The 10,180-nt window shown below is 42.4% G+C and overlaps 1 long non-coding RNA gene across 1 annotated transcript; it reads right to left on the bottom strand.

Moving 5' to 3' along the window:
• Positions 1–6,890: 6,890 nt before the first annotated feature.
• LOC137835200 (uncharacterized) lies at positions 6,891–9,823 on the bottom strand. Its single transcript, XR_011085037.1, has 2 exons — positions 9,109–9,823; positions 6,891–7,426 (listed from the first exon to the last, which is right to left on the bottom strand). It is a non-coding gene; the product is annotated as an uncharacterized lncRNA (long non-coding RNA).
• Between the last annotated feature and the right edge of the window lie 357 nt (positions 9,824–10,180).

Here is a 10,180-nt window from a genome sequence, read left to right as displayed (position 1 = left end):
AGATTCGGCGCCTTCGCCCCTTTCCTCTTGGAGTGTCATGGGAGGGAGTGAGGTCGCGCTCGGGGGGTTATCCATGAAGGGGTTCCCTCCCTGGGGCGACGCCTCTACCGAAAGAGGAACCCGCGCAGATTTTCTTCTTCTGAAGGGAGCCACGCCTTCTGAGTCCTCATCATCTGATAGAATCTCCAAAACCCGTTTCCCTTTGTCAAGGGGGGTTGGAGCCGGTGACGAGGCCGCGGCTAGGGGAACAGCGGCGATGGGTAGAGGAGAGTGAGGAGTCTGAAGTGCTGCAAGGCTGTGAGGTGAACTCAAGATAGCCTCGGCGGTGATCGGAGGAGGCGGCGACAGAGTCGGTGGGGGAACCGGATCAGCAGCAAGGGTGGAGGAGGCGCCCGCCTTGGCGGCATGTGCCTCCTTCATTGCCTTCGCCAGCATCATTCTCTTGGAAGCGCCCATCACCGATCCTACATCAAGACAGACCAAACAGCAAGAATTAAGACCAAAGCAGCTATACAAAATTACAACACACATGGAGGCGTGAAATGCAAGTAACATAGCACAATATAAAATGAGTATAAGAGCCCGGGGGAACAAACGTTCGATAGCAGGCTGTTCACAACAAAAAAGATGAGGGGAGAGCCCCTTACCAAAGTAGGTGGTCAGGGCGTGAGCATTGTACTCGCTAGCGACCAGCTTCAAGGTATCAAAAACGATCCCCAACCCGGCCAAGGCTTTGCTTACCTCCCTATCGGCGGGAGATAGCTCTTCCAGGGTTTTGGCCCTGAGCAATTTAGGACGCTCCGTCCAGTAAAGGGGGAAGCCATCCAAAGCTGTGGGATCGTGCTTGGCGCTGCACACCCTGAAGAACTTCCCTTTCCAGTTCTTATAAGAATTTTGGAAGAGGAAAAGGAGGATCCTGTCTGCGATCCCGGAAAAGCTTACCCAGAAGCTCTTCCCCTGCTTCTTCACCTCAAAGAAATGCAGGAAGTCATCTACAGAAGGGGGGATGCCCAGGTGTCCATAAAGAATTTGAAAACCCCTCACGAATGCCCAGCTGTTGGGATGAAGCTGGGCGGGGGCAGTGTTGATTTCAGTGAGAAGCTCCCGTTCGAAGGGAGTGAACGGGAGACGCACTCCTACGCGCTTGAACACGGTCTGGTACATGAAGAAGAAGGGTTTCCCCTTTCTAGGTCTGTCGTCCAAACAAACAGGTTCCCCAGGCCTGCCGGGACGGACGGATATGTGGGCGTCGTGTGTGCGGCAGAAGGCGTTAAAGTTGTACAAATGGGGATCCCCCCGGTGAGCTTCCAGGTCCTGGAAGGAAGTCAGGCTGGTGCATTCACTCAGGAGCTCGTCGGGGGCCCAGGGGTAGAAGGCTTTGTAGTTGGACTTGGGGGTTGTGGGGGAAGAATCAGGCTCCGCGTTCGCGCGCGTCATGGTGAAAATAGATAGCTGGAGAAAGAAGAGAGGAAAAAGGGTTTAGCAAGTGTAGCCATGGCAAGAAGGGGAAAGAGCCCCAGGAAGCGTCACCCACGCGAGAAAAATCAGAGGAGGAAGAAGAAATGGAGAGATGCAGTAATACGTGAATAACAACAGTCCCAGGCAGTTCAATAAATCCTATAATGCGACGAAAGGGAAGAGTCGTGAATACTCGAAATCGTACCTTTGTTGTTGGTATGGAGGCAGTAGAAGAGCGCAGGAAGGAGAGAATCGCAATTGCAGAGAAAAAGGGTTTTGAAGGCGATGAACAGTGCGGAGTTGCAGAGCGAATGAATGTAACAGTAGGGTGAGCGTGGGGTTTGGAGTAACTTAAACGTTACATTTCGCAACTCAAGAGGCGCTAACTGAGGGTCGTGGGATCGTGCCACGCGTCAGAGGATCAATTGCCCAAGGGAAACGCAAAGGTCTCTAGAGGATGGCCGCGCGATGGGCCACGTGGCGCGCGATCAAGGGTAGCCCAAAAGGTGTTATCATCCTCGTTTCAGAGGAGGTCAAATCAATCAGTAAGAGCGCTCCTAGGGTACAGAAAGCGTCACGTCAACAATTCGAGAATTGTTGAGTCAGCAGGGAATGACACGTCATCAGGATGGCACGTGGACGGCGTGGGCGAGGCTTTAGTCTTTACGCTGAAGCCAAGTCTTCAGCTTAAGACTGGGGGGCTTGTGTACCGTCCCGTATCCGGGGCGTTGACTAAGTCAAAGTCAAAGTCAACGGCTGGAGGGTCAAAGTCAACGCAAGGCGTCGCCTAGGTGGAGAAACGCCAAGAGGAAGCGTCGCCAAGGCAAGGCGTCGCCTAGGCAAAGGCGTCGCCCAACCAGGGCGTCGCCAGATCAAACAGTGCTGAAGCAAGGCAATCACGGTGTGGTTCCCCGATACCCATGGGTAGGAAAGACCATGGAGGGAGCGACGCCGTGGGAAGGCCTCAGGTCCCAATAGCACGGGGCAGCGATAAAGAGAAGGAAAATGTGGCTTCAAGGCCATAGTAATAGTACCAGTGTAGGGCAGCCTGACTCGTGAAGTGCTCCTCTCGCCCCAGAGACGCCTGTGGGGCAGATACGACTCAAGAGGAAAGTCACGCCCAGGGCAACCGGGTGCAGAGTACAAAAGGAAGGCAGATACGCTCTCGAAGTAAGTGACTAGATACTTGGGTGCATGAGTTGGCACCCAAAAAGTCACCCCTAGCGCAGTAGCACTCCCAAGCAGGAGGACTCACACGTAGAGACGTCCCCAGATGGGCAGAAACGCCCCCAGATGGGGTCATGGCATCGTGAGGCCCTCCACGTGTACGACAGCCATGCCAGAATAGAAACACCCTTTAGTCAGGTGCCAGGTAATTAAAAGTCATTCAATACAGTTTCCCTTTCGAGCATTCAGGTACTATAATGGCTCCCGAGCGTTTCAACGTCTTAAGTGCACTACGTTTTCTAATTAAGCGCTTTAATGAGTGCGTTACGATTGTGATTAAAAGCGCTTTAAGACGCTTTAAATGCTTGGGTAGTTTAAATAGCGCAGAGAATGTTGGAAAAAGGGTTCGAACTTTCTGCAAATTTACCAGAGCTCTCTAGTTGCTTGCTCGTGCTTCATTAGTTACGAACAAGGGACTGGGGAATATTTTTGCCTGAAAGAGAGAACACAGATACACAGTACACAGTTATTTCTTACCACCTTCAGAGTGCCATACGCGGTGCTCAGAGACGGAGGTGAATAGTTTTGGTGTTTCTTGCTGGCTGACTTGAGCGTCGGAGTGCAAACGGCCGCTAGGGCGCCTCTTTGTCCTCTTTTTTTCAGGAATCCACAGGCAATCAGTGGGAAGGAGTCCCTAGCTGACGGTTGAGGTTGCGCACGAAGACGTCTCGGTCAACCGAACGGAACAGAAAAGATTGGAACAAAAGCTTGTTCCACTTCTCTTTTATATATATATATATATATATTTAACTTGTTTTTGGATTATGGAAATAAGATTTCGATAGTTTTGATCATGCATATTTTCATAGACCACCAATTAGCACAAAATTTTAGGATTCAATTTAATTGATCACTTGAAATTTTTTTGTTTGGAACTTAAATATACTCCTACTAAAACAAATTTCGAATTACTTTTAAACTTTCACAATTAAAAGCAAAGTAAGTAGATGCAAAATATAAGGACTCCAAAAACACTAAATAACATATGACTCGAAGCAAAAGAGACAACAACAAAAGAAGACACAATTTATCATCCAAAAGAGAAAACAAAGCTAATTGATAAGATAAATGTCGAATTGAAAAACAAGAAAGTAAAGGGCTGAAATTAAATGTGCTTGAATGTAAAGACAAGAAATTAAAGGTGCTTGAATGTAAAGACAAGGAATTAAAGGTGCAAGATAAGTAAAGACAAAGAATTAAAGGTGCAAGAAAAGTAAAGTGCCAAATCAACTCAAATCAAAATAAGCTCAAGAACCTAAGCTCTGATAACCACATAATGTGAGTTGGTTTTTAGATGGTTCTATTTTATGGTGACACTTTACTTAGAGTTGGGATTTTAGAAATTTATGATGAAAACTTAAGGAAGATTCCCACTGGACACGAGCTTAACCAAATGGTTAAGTAAGTGTGAAGGTTCACTTCACAAAGGAAAAGATGAAAATCAATACAAAGTGATAGATAAAATGCAATGAAGAATGGAAATAGCAATAAGGTAAACATTAATGGTTTTCATGGACGAATCAAATGATGAACCTAAACATTTAGCAAAAGAAAAACAAAGACATATATGAAATTGAAATGAAACGAAAAGAGTGGAAGAAGAGTAGCTTATAGAGTGGTTGTGAAAGGGATTCACGCCACTTGGGTGTGGTAGCCACCAAGATGAGTGAAGGGTCACCACTTGAGAGTCTCACACTACTCAAGATAAGACCTAGCCAAGAGGACTCAAACCTCATAAACTTCTCACACAATTTGTGCAAAGTAACTTTTCTCTTTAAAATTAACATGTAAATACATAGAGTAAGGCATCCTATTTATAGGAATGGGTGCCTTGATGGGCAAGAAGGGCAAGGGTAGGGTGGTAAGTGTGTGAGGGGACTGCCTTTAGGGTTTGACTAAGTCAAAATCGCACTCTAGGCTTATTTTTTTAGAAACTAGGTCAAATTTCCTTCCTAAAGGGCTAGAAACAAGCTAAAATGATAACTACACCCCTCTATTATGCTATAGGCACCTATTCTAACATATCTTGCTATTTTGGACCCTTGAAATGAGCCCAAATTATTTACATAACTTTTCTCTTGTAAAAAGACCAGAAGGAAGAACTTCTGATATTCTGGTTTATAGCTGGTTCTTCTTCTGCTGATGCTTTCTTGATGTTTGGTGGGGCTCAGATTTGTATACTGAGATGACTGACCTTTTTGTGAATTGTTTGACGTGTCCTTAGTCCTCTGCTGATTGTTGTGGTTTGGATCATGCCCCTCAGGTTGGTAAGAATTCGTCCTCAAATTTAGAACTCTTGCAGATAACATAGTTAGTTTGTTCGGATATAAGATAGTGCAGGGCGTGGGTGTGAAACAAACTTATGTTCTTTGAGCTTGGGGAGTTCAAAAGGGGTAAACTCTTCTTACAAGCCATGTTGGGAAAAAATATTTGGAGATGAAAGGGCTTGATGGAAAAAATCCTCTCAAAAGGTGAGAACCCTTAGGAGGTGTTTGATGTTTATCCTAAATTTTCTTTGTCCAAGATGTCAAGTAATTAGATTTATTTGGTAATGAAAAAGACAAAGAAGAAGGACACCTTGGAGGTGCAGTTTGTAGCATGGCACGAGTCAACACGGTGGATTTAGTTGCGTAAGATGATATTTTGTGCCTCGGTTTATCTTTTCTTTCTCTTTTTCTCTCTTTTCTTTCATTTTAAGTTGGTCATCATGGACTTCTTTTGGTGAGAGAGATTTTAGTGTGATTTTATGCCCATGGAAGGTGAAAGAGATTTTGTTGGTAAGGCCATCCTGTCATATTGTCATGGCCTACCCAAGAGAATATGTGTAGCTTACATGGGGACAACATCATACAAGACCGCATCCTTATATTTACCAATAGAAAAGGCTCTGCGGACTTGCTTGTTACTATTATTTCCCCCTCTTGACTTAACCATTGAAGTTTATAGAGCTTTGCATGAGAGATGGTAGGTAACCCAAGTTTGTCTACCATTCTTGTGCTTGCCACATTTGCACAACTTCCCCCATCCACAATTAAGGAACACAACTTATCACTAATGAGGCAACTTATCATCCCATTCCCATTCCTCCACCAACCACTAACCTGCCCATTAAATGTCTTACAGCTACACAACTCAGGAACGCAGAGTTTTAGGTTTATGCTACGACGAGAAATTCTATCCAGACCACAAATGTTCTACCTCCAGATTTGTGTTGCTCCTTGACAACATAGATTGTAATCAATACTTCAAAGAAAAAACCCTGGAACTGAGTACTACCGATGTCATTATCCATTTCCACCTATACTCACAGACCCTCGCATGTAACCTATCACCACGAACCCTAAAATTCATAGGAATTATTCAAAACCTCTCAATCACAATCCTAATAGATTTAGGTCGCTCACACAACATTTTGCAACCCCACGTTGCCTACCAACTCCATCTACCCATTTCACCCAGCTCACATTTTACAGTCATGGTCGAAAATGGAGCCTTTATCATATGCTTGGGCATATGTCCCTCAGTGGAGATATCTCTCCAAAACTCTATTTTCACACTTCCTTTATACCTTCTGCCAATCGAATGATCTGATGTAGTTTTACAGGTAGATTGGTTGCGCACCTTATGCCCCATTACAACTGTCTTATCTATTCTAAGCATAGCCTTCACCCACATAAATCAACATATCACTCTCAAAGCCACGACAACCCTTACCCAACCCATGCTACCTACCATCACTTTTGCCAACTCCTTGCCACCAACATTGATATGAGTTGAGTTAGAAGAAAGACACATTATTTTAATAGTTCACTTGATTTAGGAATTGAATTAGCAATTAAGTTGAAAACTCAATAAGGATTGTCATTGGACACGAAGTTAACCAAGTGGTTAAGTAAGTGTGAATGTTTTCTTCAAAGAGCAAAAGCAGAAAACCACACTCAAGGGAAGGAAGGTGTATGTGGTATTAAGGAAGAACAAGAACTCAACAACAAGTAAAGAATAACATAGATGAAAATAAGAGAAAGTGGAAACATGAAGAGATGACTTAGTTAGAACGAGTGAACTCGGTGTCCATGGAGGTTGCTCACACCAGTTAGAGGAGGAATCCAAGATGAGTGAATGAAGGAGTCGCCACTTGAAGAACTCTCAAGATAAGACTCACAAGAGAATACAACAATCACGAAATACTCAGACAGAGTTTCTTTACTCAAAATCAAATGTGCAATACAAAAGTGATGACCACCTATTTATAGGTTAAAGTGACATGTGATTATGTGCATGGAGGGAAATTCAAATTCAAACTAAACATGGTTAACTCTCTAATCCTATGCCACTAATCATGGATCTAGGTCGGTCATGCTTTTGGCATTTAAGCATGTGCTCTAATGTGAAAAACATGACTACATGAGTGACACATTTAGGTCATCTAGAAGCTAGGGTTACATTCTCCACCTTGGGCCACAAGCAAGGCCATGATTGTGCTATTTATACCTACTCTAATGCAATACAAAAAAGTGAAAACAGTTGGTGCTCAAGTCCTTTGTTTTGTGCTCTACTCCTGGTAATTCTTTGAGGGATAGTAGGTCTTGAGTCACTAACTGTAGGGTTTGTCTTACCAAACCCTGAGTCCTGTGTCATGCTTCTGGTCATCCTCTTAGAAGGTTGGACTGACTTGGAAGGTGTTGTGAGATTTTATCATGCTCCCCAAGTTGGAGAGAATTCAACCACAAATTTGAAACACCTGCAAAAAAAGGAGTCAAATCATTAACTTTAAAAGTATCGGTACTTAAGTATGTGTGAGGTAAATCCAATGAGTTCAAATCTTGAAAAATTATTCAAATGAAATAGGACACAACTCTTTTATTCACTTAAAGAAATCAATGGATCCTATTGCAAACAAAACTTAGTCGATTAAAGACAAGCAAGAAAAGGAATAAAGCAAGAAGGCTAAACCAAGGTGGAATTAAGATGGAGACAAAACTTTAAACAAGACAAGCAATAAAGCATATTTTAAGACTAAAAAAAACTTACTTAAATTCAACTATGAAGTAATAGAATTTTACCAAAGATAGAAGGATAAAACTTCACAAGTTATGAATACAATTTGCTACACATCAAGAATCCTTTTCTTTGAACAAAATAGTTTGAATTGTGAATGCATACATCTTCATTTTTTCATTTTGTTGTTTTCTTGAATCAAAACTCAAAATGCAGCTCATACACATTTAGATTCACTTTTCAAACTTAGAATCAAATTGAGATGGATTCAAGTCATATGAACACTTGCACTCTATGATTGAAAATAAATCAACTTCTAACTAAGATGACTTATATTTCTTTTGAATTCTTCACAATTAAAATCAAGTGAGCCGAAAACTAAACTTGCCTAGAACATTTAAAGAACATAGGACTCAAGCAAACTAAGCTATGAAAATTTAAATAAGACATGAGATGAAATTAAACTCTTGAAATTAAACAAGCAGTTGTCGAATTGAAATAAGCTCAAGTGAACATGGAGAAAAAGTAAAAAAAACTATTTTAAACTCATATTAAACTTGAATTAGACCATTCTCTGAATATCAAATGATATAAGTTTAATTAGTAGAAAGACACATTGTTTTATTAGTTCACTTGAGTTAGGAATTGAATTAGCAATTAAGGTGAAAACTCAACGAGGATTGTCACTAGACACGAACTTAACCAAGTTGTTAAGTAAGTGTGAATGTTCTCTTCAAAGAGCAAAAGAAAAAAAAAACAAACTCAAGAGAAGAAAGGTGTATGCTGAATTAAGGAAGAATAAGAACTCAACAACAAGTAAAGAATAACATAATAAAAATAAGAGAAAGTGGAAACAAGGAAGAGATGATTTAATTTGAAGGAGTGAACTTGGTGTCCATGGAGGATGGAGGTTGGAAGATGAGTGAATGAAGGAGTCACCACTTGAAGAACTCTCAAGATAAGACTCACAAGAGAATAGAACACTAAAGAAATATTCAGAAAATGTTTCTTTACTCAAAATCAAGTGTGAAATACAAGAGGGATGACCACTTATTTATAGGATGAGGTGTCGTGTGATTATGTGCATGGAGGGAAATTCAAATTCAATCTAAATATGGTTAACTCTCTAATCCTATGCAACTAATCATGGATCTAGGTCGGTCATACTTTTAGCATTTAAGCATGTACTCTAATGTTGAAAGCATGACTACATGTGAGACACATTTAGGTCATCTAGAAGCTCCACCTTGGGCCACAAGCAGCCCATGATTATGCTATTTATACCTACTCTAATGCAATACAAAAAAAAGTGAAAACAGTTGGTTCTCAAGTCCTTTGTTACGTGTGTTGCTCTTGGTAAATCTTTGAGGGATAGTAAGTCCTAAGTATGAGAAGATATCTCCATAGATTTAATCTCTCACTTACCGTCATTTTCAGGGCACACGACCATTTGGGTAATCTCTGACAGCCTCAATAAAGACGCTCACTTCCTTGCCCTACCAACCCACTACACAACCCATAGCCTTGCATGCAGATTTTCTAGTGAAGTTTTTCACCTTCACGGAGTCCCAAAGACCATAATTTTTTACCGTGACCTCAACTTCACTAGAACCTTTTGAAGGAACCTGTGTTTTAAATTGGGGAATAGAAGCTTATCTTGTTGTTTTACTAGTGACCATCCAACTCATGGTATCACTATCTCCATCTCGCGGAACTGTGGCACAATATCTCTCACCACTCCGCCATCAGTACCTTGCCTTTCACAGCGCTTTATAGCTGATCACCACAATCCACCCTAGAATTGCTCCATACATCACGGTCTGAAACCACCATCTCACACCATCATCTTACACGAAGTGAAACAACAGCTCCAACGCACGCACCAACTTATGCGAGAGCAAGCAGATCATCATCGCATAAACATGTCTTCCAAGGTTCATGTTCCATCTCCAACCGTACCAGCAACAATCTATCGAGCGACAATAATCTCCTAAGATCGCACCACTCTACTCCAGGTTGTATCAAATCCTTCACCGAATCGACACGGTGGCATATGAACTCCGGTTGCCAGCAAACTTGAGGATCCATCCCGTTTTCCATGTCTATCTTCTTTGACCTTTCAGGGGCTCCCCACCCTCACACTCCTTAAACTCCAATTCCACTTCTCTGCCTACTGAAAGTTAACCAACAACTGACACACACTCACTCTCACCTAACCAACCCCCAAATCCACAAATACCTAAAATCCACGTCATGAGACCCACGTGAACTGGTCCCTCGAGCCCCTCACTTCCCTAGCACTCCAGAACCCTCCACTAACACTTCATACCACCTTTAATCTCATACCGAATCAGTCACAAACCCCAAGCTCGACCCAAAACACACATTCTCTCCACTTTGTGGACAAAGTCTCTCCTCTAGCGGATGATATTGATACAACATGACCCAAGAGGTAGAAAGGACAACCGATGAAGGACTACGTTCCTTGATAGGTCAT

This window comes from Phaseolus vulgaris, chromosome 5, assembly GCF_000499845.2.
Source record: "Phaseolus vulgaris cultivar G19833 chromosome 5, P. vulgaris v2.0, whole genome shotgun sequence".
Lineage (NCBI taxonomy): Eukaryota > Viridiplantae > Streptophyta > Magnoliopsida > Fabales > Fabaceae > Phaseolus > Phaseolus vulgaris.
The sequence above is the reverse complement of the archived record's forward strand: the minus strand, read 5'-3'. Positions and strand labels throughout refer to the sequence as shown.